The 12,542-nt window shown below is 38.2% G+C and overlaps 1 long non-coding RNA gene across 17 annotated transcripts in view; it reads left to right on the top strand.

Moving 5' to 3' along the window:
- The window catches only part of LOC131922794 (uncharacterized), a 45,297-nt gene extending 33,319 nt beyond the window's left edge, over positions 1-11,978 (top strand). For 13 of the 17 annotated variants that reach the window (XR_009382394.1, XR_009382396.1, XR_009382390.1 and 10 more), the window contains 3 exons: positions 3,698-3,879; positions 8,610-8,715; positions 11,043-11,978. This is a non-coding gene — a long non-coding RNA (uncharacterized LOC131922794). Of the gene's footprint in view, positions 1-3,697; positions 3,880-6,405; positions 6,549-8,578; positions 8,716-9,364; positions 9,478-11,042 lie in introns of those variants that run through there. The other 4 variants (XR_009382395.1, XR_009382393.1, XR_009382399.1 and 1 more) reach the window with 4 other exon arrangements.
- The last annotated feature ends 564 nt before the right edge of the window (positions 11,979-12,542 follow it).

The following is a 12,542-nucleotide window of genomic DNA, read 5'->3' on the forward strand; positions in this document are numbered from 1 at the left end:
CAAAGGCAGTGACAATGGTCTATATTGTCTTAATTGGTTACCCAATACAGAGTGCTCAGCCATGAAATATGCACACACAATGAACTCATCAGGTTGTAGTTATGGATTTGTGCATATGTATGAGTGTTGTTATATTTATGTATCAATAGGAATAAAAGAAAAATAAGTTATCTATTTTGAGAATGGAGGTTTTGAGATAATCTGGAGGAAGGAAAGGGAGGGTTCATATATATTTGTAACTAATTGTCTATAATGTTGAGTAGCATTTCATGGTTAAGAATACATAGGATAGAGTAGTATTTCCAATTTGTGCTCCACATCTTTCCAGGATGCACTTGAAGAAATGAGACCAAATCAATATTACTGCTGGTTTGATATCTCTTCTGAGGCTGTCTTTTGACAAAGGATAAGTCATCTTTTACAGTGCTTGAGTCACAATGATCAGCCTCTTTGAAGCAAGGGCTTGAAGACTGAAAATGACACACTTTCTCTGTGGTCCCTCCTTGAATTTTTTGTGCTTCACCCTGCCCCCTCCCCGTTGGAGTCATCACTCCATGATCCCTGTGTAAATGAGTGGTTTCATGTCTTCCCTCTCATCCACTCCATCTCTCCAAAGGAAACAACACTAAGTACTAATGTTTATGGTTAGAAATTGAAATAGAAAAGCAGAAGTTCTCTATATTACTTATAGTCACCATTAAATATTTAACAACACACAAACTATTTTCTCAAACTGACATTAAAAAAAATAAGATTATTTATGTTAGCTTGAATAAATTCTGTTGAAACTATTCACCATATCTGAAAAAATTAAATGCTGAAAGACTGAGTAATGATAGAAAGTGATGATAGAACTTTGTTTCATAATTTACGTAAGTTTTACATATAAATCAAGGATGAGGAAGATATTCTAAATGAACCAGAATAAACTTCTATTAAAAGCTTGCTTGGCATGTGGATGTAGCAAATGATAAGAAGAAGCTGAAATGGAAGTTTTACCCCTTTCCCTAGCATCACTAAAGCCTGGAAGTGCAGTGTTCAAGGCTAATCTGTGAAATGACCAGCTTTAGTTTTCTGGTCAGTTATTCCCAAAGTCTTCCCTTCAACATAGCCTGGGGCATTCTAAGGGAAGAGAGAGGGGTCTAAACTCAAAGGCTGCAGTGCAAATGGCAGATAAGCCAACCTTTTGTGTTGGCTTTATAGAAAGCTGCATTCAATGATTCTAAAGCTTAAATCTCATTGGCCAAAGTATGTATGTGGTTACCCTAATACTACCACTTGGGGATCCTAAAAGCTTATTTACTATTTGTGTGTGTATGTGTGTGTGTGTGTGTGTGTGTGTGTGTGTGTGTGTGAGGGAGAGAGAGAGAGAGAGAGAGAGAGAGAGAGAGAGAGAGAGAGAGAGACAGACAGACAGAGACAGAGAGACAGAGAGACAGAGAAAGACAGAGACAGAGACAGAGAGACAGAGAGAGAGAGATAGAGAGAGAGAGAGAGAGAGAGAGAGAGAGACTGAGTCTTCAAGTGGAAAGCCAAATGAAAAAAATAGCATGAGTCAGTTCACAACTTCTATAAACTTTTCCAAAACTGACCATATATTAGGACAAAAAGTCTCAACAAATAAAAGAAAAGAAATAACACTCCTAGATCTATCTGGCCTTCATGGATTAAAGCTGGATATCAACAACAATAGAAACATAACCCACCATATTAGTGTATTTTGAATCTACAAGTTACTGGGTTTCCCTTTCAAATTTTCTCAATTTTTTAAAGACATTTTCACTGTATAGTTATGGTGGCCTAAAACGGAACAGTCCTCCTGCATCAACCTCTGGAGGGCGGACATTAGAAGCATGTGACCCCATACCTAGGTTGACTGCTCCATTCTCATACATGCACACAAATATTTTAATAATATTCATCCTTCTTTATTGAGTCAACTTCCTTACCATCCTTTTACTCTTCCCTGACATTTCACTTCTCCTTTCATGTCTCCATTTTTCCCCCTAGATTCTATATGAGAAGACAAATGTAATACTTGTCTTTGACTCTGGTTTATCTTACTGGGCCTCATAATGATCTCTAGTCTCATTCATCTTTCTGTAAACAATATGAGTTTGTTCTTTATGGCTGAACAGTACACCCTTAAAAATATATACCACATTTATTTTCATATATTTATCAATTATTTAACATCTACGGTCATTCTTTAATTTGTTTATTATAAGTGGTACTGTGGTATACATGGGTAGACAAATATCTCTCTTTATGCACACTTTAAAATCATCCTTGCATCTAGGACACACAAAGAAGATTTTTATGTTGGGCGCTTTTGATTTTTTGAGGAACTTCTATACTGATTTCAACAATGGCTGGGCCAATTCATATTCCTACCAACAGCATGGTGGTGAAACCCAATCAGTAAGAAGATGAATCAATTCAGGCTTCAGAACGGAGAACAACTTTGCAAAGCTGTTTAGTTTAGTGGGAAGAAGAGAGATGATATTGGAGATGCAAATTATTAGTTGTTTGCTGCAACAGTGAAAGAAAGGATTATGTTCAGAATGAGTATATATAGCATCAAAATAATGGCTCTCATTATCCACTTGCTTTGACTCTTAAGGAGTTCCACAGGCATTGAGTTCCTTACAATCAGTATTAGCACTCAGAACTTCTCTAGTTAAATTAAACTGACACCAAAGCAAGTAGTTGATGGAGTATATGCAGTGTGTACAACCTGAGTGTTCTATGTTGCTTATATCTATCATTTGCATAACTATCTGCCTTTTGAAAAAAACAACACAAGCTAGAGTTATCTGGGAAGAAGGACTTTAATGTCTCCATCAGATTGCTTATAAGCAAGTCTGCAGTGTATTTTCCTGATTAATGATTGATGTAGGAGGACTCAGCTCACTAGGTGCCACCTCTGGTTAGGTGGTCCTATGTTGTATAAAAAAGCAGGTTGAGCAAACCATGAAGAGTAATCCAGTATGTATCACTCCACGGTGGCTTCTCCACCAGTTCCTGGCTGCAGGTTTTGGCCTTGAATTATTGCTCCGATTTCTCTCAGTGCTGGAGTATGACCTGAGAGTTGCCAGATGAGATAAACCTATTCCTCCTCAAGCTGCTTTTGGCCATGGTATTTTATCATAGCAATAGAAACTCTAACTAAGCCACCACCTTGCCTGAATAGTGAGTAATTTGGAATGATGCTGTATTGATAAGTCTAGGTACTCATAGTAGTCATGACTGCATTCTATCACCAGTATAGTGATCAAAACCTTATCTCCTTGCGTTCTGAGAGGTGCCATGAGTGTGAACAGGTACACCACTGTATTAGTTTACTTTCCTATTGTTGTGGTAAATTACCATGACCAAGGCAATTTGTAGAAGGAAGGGTTTATTTACTTACACCGATCAGAGGCTGTCATGGTAGGAAAGCGTGGCAGCAAGTAGCAGGAATGATGGCTATAACAGGAAGCTGAGAGCAAGCTAAAAACGGTGCTAGGATTTTTCAACCTCTAAGGTCCTCTTCCCCAAAGACATACTTTTTACAGAGTGGCGGCGCCATACCTACTAAATCTCCCCAAACAGTACCACCACCTGGGGACTAAGTATTCATACACCTGAGCTTTGCGGGACTTTATCATTCAAACCATCACAATTATTCCTTGTCCTTCTGTGCTTTCCTCTTTAGCAAAGGAAATTGAGCTCTGTGGTCTCCCAGGGCCCAAGGCTGTAGAGGTGGAATCAAATCTGCAAATGAATTATTGGAGAAAATAATCTCAATATTGGACTTTTGCCATCTCTCATCATGTGCCGATCGTCAGTTCAGTACATGAACTAGGATCTTCTAAAGTGCCCAGCCCCGTAACAGAGGTATGATCAAAGTCTGGTCCACAGAGAGCTTTTGTTCTCCAGATGGATGCCTAGTGATGTTTACAGACTTAAATGTCTGCGGTTGATGAAAGGGAATTGGAATTCCAAGGCCAGCACTTCTTGTCACTTGTTCTCTGCAGATAAAAAGCAGAACAAGGCACCGAGGTTCAGAGATTGGTAAGGACGAAGATTTGATGGTGGAGGGGAAGCATAAAAATGTAGTTAGTCCAGGGAAACTTGTTTGAATGTCTTAAATTTACTGAGGAAAGTTTCGTCAACATAACACTGAGTGGTATATCTCTGGATTTATGACCACTGCTCAGATACCTGACCATTTCTGAAAATAAAAATTCTATTTATCTCATTCCTTGCTGGACCCCTACAACTCAGAACTATTCCATCTAATCACCTCAGGTCCAAATCTACGAAGACAATGCCATATCCTCTTTTGATAAGATACCACATGTATGTTGTATCTGCGATTTAGCAAGTATCTGGAATGTTTCATTTTCTGAATATCTATCATTAATTCTTAGTGTATCTTGCATTTTCTTATGAGCTCACTTTCCACATATGTCATGATATTAGTTTGTGTGCTTGTCAAATTTAGTTCTCTGCTATTCCAGACAGCATCTAAAACTCTTCCCAGTTGATGCCTATACTGAACTTCAACACACCGTTTACTTTGGCTTTAGTATTATTCAATAAAAATAAATTCTTGTCATGTAGTAGAGTTCATATAAAATGCTGTGAGTTTAGCAGATAATGAATTATTCCAGCATCAAATGCTTCTAGGGCCATGACTTATAGCCACTTTCTCCAAATATGACTTACATATTCTCACCCATCTCTCCCAAATGCTTTCTCTCTCCCCATCTCACATCCAAGGAAGGAAATTAGTTTGGTTGTACAAGTTCAGAGATACTACTCAAATATGACTGCTACTGGGTCTTCTTAGTGTTTGAAATCACTGTTATTTGTTTCAAAATGAGAAGTTCAGGTTTGGTATTTCCCAATGCCACTCCTTTTCCGTACAAGGTTTCTCTGTATGGTGCCTGTCCTGGATCTCACTCTCTAGACCAGGCTGGCCTTGAACTCACAGAGAGCCGCCTGGCTCTGCCTCCTGAGTGCTGGAATTAAAGGCGTGCACCGCCGCCGCTCGGTTGCAGAGTTACCTCTTAAACTTTAGTGGCTTTTCTCCTCTCATGCTGTGCTGGGTTAAGTGAAAAGACTCCAGCTACATGGTTTCCTTTTATTCAAGTGTACCACCACAGCCTTATATTTTTAGTATTTAAAACGTGAAGTTCTTAATCTGAGTACAGTGTTTAAGGGATGCCTTTCTGACTTAAAGACAAAAGCAGAGGCTTTATTTACCATCCAATGAGGGCTCGAAGATGAAGAATACAGCAGCCTTTATCATATGTATATACATCTATATTCCTGATCTGTTTGTTCTTAAGATGCCTTACTTGACATCCAGATAGGAAGAGAGTCATGATTGTTTGGGAAGTGATCAGGACTTCTTCAAAATTTTCTACTTTGGGGACTGGAGAGCACTTACTGCTCTTACTCAGGTCCCAGGTTAGGTTCTCATACTCACATGGTAGCTCATAATCATCTGTAATTCCAGTTCCACTGTCCTCTTCCAGCATCCATAGGCCATTACATGCAAGTAGCACACATAAAATTTGCTCAAGCATACACACATACATTTAAAAATTTTAAAGAGAAGAGTTGAAAATATATTTCACATACCTTAAAGTGTTTAATGAGATGTTAGTAATAGCTAAATTAAGTCTCCATCCATGTGAGACTTACCATCTGAGGACAGAGTTCTTGTCTTTCCATTGCTTGCACACAGAAGTACACTTCTCTAGAGACGATGACAGAACTGTCATAAAAACAACCTGAACAACAACAACAAAAAAAACCCCAAAATCTGAACAAACTTTCTCTGATGTTCACAGTTTTCATGGTGGTAATGAACTTACGCTACCTTAAAATGTATTAATCTTGCTTTAGAGATGGGAAAGTTAATGCTCTGAGAAACTGAAGAGGTTACATTTCTATGGTATTGAAGTTTCAGGCTGGAGATTAAAACAGATTTGCTGCCAACCTTAAAGACATCTTGCCGGGCGGTGGTGGCGCACGCCTTTAATCCCAGCACTCGGGAGGCAGAGCCAGGTGGATCTCTGTGAGTTCGAGGCCAGCCTGGTCTCCAAAGCGAGTTCTAGGAAAGGCGCAAAGCTACACAGAGAAACCAAAAAAAAAAAACCAAAAAACAAAAAACAGACATCTGTTGGCAGAGTATCACAGCCTCATCGCTAGCCTAAGGACACGGGGGAATCCTAGTATTCGTCCTCCTGAGCCAGCATCATCTCATGTGACTTAACATCCGTTCTGGATCTGACAGCAATTCGGATGCTCTTCATCATGAGACATTCTGGTCTATGACTGTCGTGCAAGCAGCGTCAACTGAAAGCCTCATTCTAAGTAATGTGTCCTTTTTGTCATGTTTATTTACAGAAAAAAATACTTGGAGCAAGATGAAAGAAGGAAGAGGAAAGGCAAGAAATCAAGAACTTCAAAGGAGACAAGCCAGGGCCATATGAAAAGAAATTACATTTTAGCTTTGTATTAAGAAAATTTATATTATATTGTAATAATTATAAATATCAGTGAGCATCTCCTTTGTCAGGTTATTGTTTGGCATGTGTGGTGTCAAAAAGCTTAGTTTCCAGACTGGGCAATTTCTTATGATTTGTTTAAAAAATTATCTCTGTAAGTATTGTAGTATGGAAGGCTGATTTCTGACTGATCTAGAATAAAACTAGCCCCTAATCATGGAAATCAGTATGCAATTCTTCAGAAAATTAAAAGAACTACTGTATGATCCAATTAAGTGTTTACCTGAAAGATGCCCAGTGAAGGAATCTCAGAGAGACCCTCTTAATAGTTCCCATGAAGCCCAATTCACAGTAGCTAACTAGCAAAGTTATGGAAACAACCTAGAAGTTTATCAGGAGAGGGGATAAAGAGAAAATATGGAACACATACACACATATACACACAGAAATGAGCAAATACACACATATACACAGATAAAGACACAGACACACCCAGAGATACACACAGACACATACACAGACATACACACTGACACACAAACATACACATACACAGACATACATACATGCATACACACATTTTTCAGTCTTAAAGAAGAACAAAGTTACATTATTTTCAGGAAAAAGGACGTAATTGCAGATAATCATGTTAAGCAAATTAAGACAATCTCATAAAGACAAATACTGTATGTTTTATTTGTGGATTACAGATTTTATAGAGACATATAAGCTCATATATAAGCCTATCACTTGAAAGTAGAAATTAAACTGTCTAGGACAATAAAGAGGTCTAACAAAGGGAAGGAAGTTAGTGAGGTATTTGGATACCATGCTCAAAGCACATATTTTTATAATATAATTATAATATATTTAAAATAATAAATCCACTTTTAAAAGCTAGCCTAGGGGCTGGAGAGATGGCTTATTGACTAAGAGCACTTGCTGCTCTTGTAGAAGAACCATGTTTGGTTCCCAGCACCCAAATTGGGTGGCTCACATCTGCCTGTAAGTACTATACTACAGGATCTGATGCCCCCTTCTGGCTTTCACAGGCACTGCATGCACAGAGCGCACATACAAACAAGCAGACACAGACACATACATGCACAGATCATAAAAATAGAGAAGCAGTCTACATCATGCCTTCAGTTGTGCAGACTTAATCATTATTGGAAACAGCAACATTAGCAGCTCATGTAGCTAAGAGGAGTGAATAAAGTTCTAAGTACTGCCCTTTATTGTAGTCAAAAGGATTGCTAATTTTAATCAGTTAATCTGGTCTTTATCTGGGAAATTCTAATGAAATAAAAAGGAAAGGAAGATTAGAGGATCTGAAAATTCTTGTTTCTATATTGACTATATTATTCTTGAATACCCTACAAAGATTGAGGAAGTTTATTAGCATTGAACTAATGATATAAGACAATTAAATTTATTGATTCAAGATCATGGGAAACAGAGCCTGAAATTAAAACACACACACACACACACACACACACACACACACACACACACACACACACACACCAGGGAAGAAGATCAGGTAAAGATATATAGATCGTAATTTCTTAGATAATAACTGGAGTTAGGTCTGCAATCCTGTGCTTTTTGGAACCCAATAAAGAAATGATAAAAAGATAATGAAGCATATCATATCTTTAGTTATCAGCTTGACAAACATATTTAATCTTAATATTTGGGCTTTTAGCACATACACTCGAAGTTGTCTCAATGAATGCTTACAAGTGCAATCTGCAATCAGTAGTGCACATGGAATTTCTGTCTTTCATTGTGTCCTTTATGGTAGCTGCCTTGGAACAAATGTTTCTACCACTGGATACCATGGGACTCAGCTGCCCTGTTCATTTGAAGTCATGTTTTACAGAAGTCCTTCAACAACAAAAGAAACAATATTGTTCTTTTTTTTCAGACTTATTTATAATCATTTTTTTTGGAAACATATAAGCTATAAGGTCCTACGCTTTTAGATTAAGATCTTTTTAAGCTCAACTAATTGATTTCTTTTGTCAAATGCATGGCCTTATGACTTAATATATCTCTGCTTCTTTAAGGAAATAGCTCATATTTGAAATATCTCCATAGGCAGAAACCAGAGCAAAAGGAACAATCCAGTCCTGAGAATGTGATACATTTTTACTGGAGTAAGGTGTGCAGTCAGAAGACAGATATCAGACCACAAAGCCAAGAGGTACTTGTCGGCCTCCTTGTATTTATGAATCCTAGAATGCATGTTGGCCAGCAGAATGAGGGTTTTCTTTTTTCTTTTTCTTTCTTTTCTTTTTTTTTGAGACAGGGTTTTTCTGTGTAGTTTTGGTGCCTGTCCTGGATCTTGCTCTATAGACCAGGCTGGCCTTGAACTCACAAAGATCCACCTGGCTCTGCCTCCCGAGTGCTGGGATTCAAGGTGTGCGCCACCACCGCCTGGCAGAATGTGGGTTTACAATAAGCTCATCAATTGCCTTGACTGCAGAAAAATTAGGTTTATATAATTATATCACATGAAAATAGCTACTTTTGAATGAGGGATGAACATCTGGTTTAGTCACATTATCTGAGGTTCAAAATTGGTAAAAAATGGAAATCACATCCCCCGAGTGTTTCCAAATGAAGCTGTGGCTTGCAGAAATAGATATGGTATAGCCATCATGTGATAAAATAATACAAGGGATCTTTATTTATTTGTTTGGTTTGGTTCCAACAGCGCTTCCTTTTCAGTGTCTGTGAACTTCATTATTATTGGAAGCATAAAACTCAACTGAAAGGCATTTAGAGAGTAGTTTTTTCTCTTTCTTATTATTATTAAGAGATTTTCTATTCATTTTACATTCCAACCACAGACTCCCCTCTCCTCCCTCCTCCTGCCCCCCAGCATTTCCCCCAGCCCCCCCAATTTCCACCTCCTCCAAGGCAACGTCTCCCATGGGGTGTCAGCAGAGCCTGGTGCATTAAGGTAAGGCAGGTCCCGGTCCTAGAGAGTAGTTTTAAGGCTGCCATAGGGCGCTGAAAAATAATCACAGTCACAAGACAGAAATATATAAACCTAGATAAGAATTCTGATTTTAAAAAGTGTTGAAAAGTCAACATATGATTTATTTGCGTGTTTTAGATTTTGTTTCATCTGACTTCCTTAAAACTATAAATATTTTAGAATGTGAACAAATATATGAAATATTCATATATCATGATGATCTTTTAAGTAATTGAACATTTTTTCAAACTTACTTCTAATTACATAAATCATGAGTATCATTTAGTACTTAGAACAAGATTTACATGAGAAAGTACACAGTGGTGCTCAGTGCTTGTTTGTTTTCTTTGTAATCAAGTGCACCAGAGAGCTCTCCTCCAAGGCCAGCATACAGGAATATATCCATGAAAATATTTATTTCTGGTGTCCTCGTACCTTACCCACTCAGGGATCTGGTGCTTTTATTCTGATTTTAGACACCTGTAAGTTCTTCCTTCATGTCATCCAAAGACAGTGTAGGCATATTTTCTCATAGTATTGGTTTATTTACCAGGATTGTTTATTCATTTTAATCTTTTGCTAGCTTTCCTCTCATTCAATTTTGCTTTGTTAAATTTGATGAAAACAAAATCATAAATCTACCAGGTCATTCTTTGGTGTGGGACCCTATGAAGACATTTTGAGGAGTCCCTCAATCACTAAAGCCATTGACCTCAGGTCAGACCTGCAGTTTTTCCTAAATTTTTCCACCCAGACATTCCTTACCCTTTCACTATCTGGCACACAAACTTTTCAATATGTAGGTATAATCACGTCATGCACTGTCAGGCATCTTAAGTGATTGCTTGTGACACACAAGAAAGCAGAAATAGAGAAACATAGGCAGCTTGTAGCCCACATTCCTGCTACCTACTCAGCTGCCACCTTATCCTTAATCCTCTGTGCCCTGGCTGTATCAAGAGGTCTGTCATTTCCCAACAACATGTGCTGCTTCTCTGACCAGAGGAATTCTTTCCTTTTGCTGTTCAGAAAGCTTGTCCTTCAAGTTCAGTTGAACATTCTCCCAACTGACTGGGAAATACCATTACACACTCACAGTAAAATTTTTACTATAAAAACAAATGGAATGCCCGGTGGAGGTGGCGCATGCCTTTAACCTCAGCACTCAGGAGGCAGAGCCAGGTGGATCTCTGTGAGTTCGAGGCCAGCCTGGTCTCCAAAGTGAGTTCCAGGAAAGGCACAAAGCTACACAGAGAAACCCTGTCTTGAAAAACCAAAAAAAAAAAAAAAAAACACCAAACAAACAAAAAAAAACAAAAACAAAAACAAAACAAAACAAAAAAAAACAAATGGAAAATCAATAAATGGTTCTTAAATCCTCTAACCACTTAGCCATTCATTGAATGCCATTAAATAGTTGTGATCACCATGTTTGAGATACTGTGTTAGAAAAGATGGCTGCAAAAATAATCAGTGCATGATTCCGTCCTTCAAATACATGTCTTTCACTTGTCTCCTTTCTGCCATATTTTCCCACTACTTACAAGGTCTATAGATTTCTGAGATGGGCTGCAGCTAAGTTCCTTAAGTGAACTGAATGATGGAAACACTGATAGGCTCATGACCAAGGAAACTGAGATCTGAGTTGGAAGTAGATAAAGCTGTTGCTGTCTAAGCTTTTCGGACTTATATTTCAGTTTTGAGAACTTTGGTTCATAACTTAAAGAGATCAGTACTCTAGTGTCCTCTGCAACAAGCTGCTTTGAGAAGCAATAATGAAGATGGGTCATTTTAAACCATCAACTGTGGATCTGAAGCTCTGGCTTTGAATCTTTGCTGTGTTGTCTGCCTCACGAACATCTCTTTATCTTCAAACCGGAGTTCCACTTTCTAGTTTCTTGCTGTTTATATTTAACCATACCATATGTAAGGACCAAGTCTAATGTACAGGAAATTACTTTTTTAAGTCTTAAAGTTCTGTTCTGGAGTATTTCATCAAACCTACAAATCATAGATATCACAGCAATTGTTTCTCTCCAGACTCGTGCTACCTAGAGCCTGTTTTGATGAGGCCACTGGCCAAGGCCCTTTAACCTGAACATGGGTGCTGAGAGCTCTTTCTCTTATAATTCCACACCTTTGCTGTGAAGCTCAGCAGTGAAGCCAGCAGACATAGATGGACCAAGAGCCCAAGGCTATGTGAAATGAGGACTACTCTGGATTAAATTGTTGTGCTCGAAAAATAAAGAATGAGTCAGACCATGCCTAATTCCACAGGAAGGAGATTCGTCGCAGCAGAAAACATGTGGAGTTCATTTGGTCAGAAAGGAAATATTAACATCTTGAATTCCACATGGACTCCAACTCCTGCACATTTGTTGGATCACTGACAGAGCCTTGTTATGGCTCGGCACAAGCATGGTGGGGGAATTACAATAGGATGTTATGAAAGGTGAATAAAGAATGACCATTATTACAGCAAATGCTTGTGCTTTAAACATTGTTCTGAACCTCATCCCTCATATGGAGTCTCTACTTGATATGGGGCTCAGGGATTTTGGAAGAATTGAAACAAGAAGTGATTTTTACATAATGTTCCCTCAAGTTCTATCTTGGCTGAGTTCTGTGACATGCTTTTTAAAATAATGTATACTTGGAATGAAGCAGAAGAATACATTTTCTTCAACAATGTGGAAGTCAGCTGTAATTGTCTCACATGAATAATTTATTTTTAGTGTCTTATTTACTGCTAAATTCTTTGTCATTCAAACGTTGAAATTGCCTTAAATATGCATTTTGGGGAAGATTCTGTAATTACTTTGATTCTTTCCCCTTCCTTAATTGTTTGCATTTATTGTGTGCATCTGAGAGGAAGAACAGAATTTGTTCCTTTCTGATTCTATCTGTAGACTCGCTCTGCAAACTCTGCCTTGCCCTTTTTCTTTCTCTGTAGCCTTATAGTCATGTACCCTTCTTCAGGTGCATCCTCCAGTATTGTGTGTCTATGTGTTCATGTATTAAAGATTGTCTCTGATGGTTGTACAAAG

This window comes from Peromyscus eremicus, chromosome 12 (assembly GCF_949786415.1).
Source record: "Peromyscus eremicus chromosome 12, PerEre_H2_v1, whole genome shotgun sequence".
NCBI classification, from domain to species: domain Eukaryota; kingdom Metazoa; phylum Chordata; class Mammalia; order Rodentia; family Cricetidae; genus Peromyscus; species Peromyscus eremicus.